We start from the raw sequence: 2,095 nt of genomic DNA on the forward strand, positions 1-2,095 counted from the left end.
GTGAGATACAGAGAGTCCTTCTAAGGCTTGGGCTAAATTAATAGAACCCTCAGAAAGCAATTTCCCAGGCTTTGCACAAACCTGCTATGAGCCTTAATGGAGAGACCCCATTAAGTATCAGGCATTAAATTGTGTTCTTGGAAAAGTCTTTCTTCAGTAATAGAGCTAACTAAACTGAAAGAATTATTGCTTGGACAACATAACCAGAATATAACACATAATATGGAGAAGTCAGCATTTTCCAGGTAACTTAAAATGTATTTAAGAACAAAGCCTTATGCAAAGGATTACAGAAATGTCCAAAATGAACAGTAATCTAGTATATGATTTTTAAAAGTGACCAGACATACAAAAACAGCCATGTAATATATTCCATACCTGGGATAAAAATGAAAACAAACATAGAAATATGAGAAATGATGGATTTAATGGAAAAGGGATTGATATTATTGTTATAAATATGCTCTATAATAGCAGGAAAATGTAAACCTGATGGAAAAGGGAAAAGGAAATGTGAAGGAGACAAAAATTATTTCTAAAATGAAAAATAATATTTAAATTTAAACAATTAAATATTGATTACTCTAAAAGAAAAATAAGTGAATTAGAAGATAAAGGAATAAAATCTATAAAAAGTGAAGTACAAAGTGAAGAAAGCAAAGTAAAAATCATAAATGATCTGTGAAAGAACATCAGGTAGTCAGTCTTGTTACTGGTAGAGACCTAGAATGAGAAGTAGAAATAGTAGGAAATTTTAATTTTCAAGAAATAGTGACTGAAATATCTTTGTGTTTAATAAAAGCTTTAAAATCACAGATCCAAGAAACTCAACAGACCCAAAACACAATAAATACAGATTAACTGGGGTTTTGCTCTGGATAAAGGAAATAAAAATGTAAAAGTCAGAATTATCCTGTCTAAAATAAAGTGAGGTTTGACTTTAAAAGATAAAGTATATGAATCACATCTTTTATCATTTTTATTTACTTCCTTGAGCAAATCATGAACCACACTGACTATGAAAACATTAAACCAGGAAATGCAAATTTCACTCAACATTAGAAAATTAATACAATTTGCAATTTTATAGACTAAATAAAAAAACTGAAGGATTGACAAATTTAATATGCTTGTGAAAAATAAAAACAAAAAACTACAAAATAAGTTAGAAGGGGAAGATAATATTCTCAGTCTAATAAAGTTTCTAATAAAACTTCAGTTGATACCATATTAGTGGTAATAGGCTATTTTCGCCACACAGACGTAAAAGGAGCAAAGATAACTGTCCACACCATTTCCACTTCACATACTTATGGTATTTTCCATTTTTACCAAGGATTGGAAAGAAAATAAAGGGAAAATATTGAAAAGGGAAAAATAAAAATATATTTACATATAGCATGATCAGAAAAGAAGAAAGTATTCAAGAATTTACCAAAAAGCTATTATTATCTTTTAGAGTTCATGAAATTTTCAGGATACAATATAAATATACAATGATCAATTATATTTTAATATGCCTGAAACAAGCATAAAATTAAAATAAAATGACATAATATGTAATAGCAAACATATGAACTATACAGAGATAAATAAAAATGTGCACTTTGAAATATACATATTTAAATCTGTAAGAGAGTAATTAAAGAATATTGAAATAAATAGAGCTATATGATATCTACCTCACATTATATACAAAAAGAACACTCAGTCGTCTGAATCATATACTTAAATGTAAAACCAATAAAAGATAAATTTTCTATAATTAAAAACAGGAGCAATGCCTGTAACCCCAGTACTCCAAAGACAGAGGCAAGAAGATGGCAACTAGCTGGAGGCCAGCCTAGCAGTGAGATCAAGGCAGGCCTAAACTACATAGCAAGACCTGTTGTTTTAAAGTAAAATAAAATAAGAATGGGAACAAATTGTTAGACACTATGTTAGGCTAATTTTTCTATATAAGACAAAAAAGTATAGAACAGATAAATATTGATATATTGAGCTCTATCAAAGGTGAAAATGATTTCTATTTATGATATTATGAGGAAAAGAAAGAATAGACTGGGAATCTGGAATTGGTGTTCAGGTTGTAAAA

Source organism: Octodon degus, unplaced genomic scaffold (genome assembly GCF_000260255.1).
Source record: "Octodon degus isolate 3935 unplaced genomic scaffold, OctDeg1.0 scaffold00152, whole genome shotgun sequence".
Taxonomy (NCBI): Eukaryota; Metazoa; Chordata; class Mammalia; order Rodentia; family Octodontidae; genus Octodon; species Octodon degus.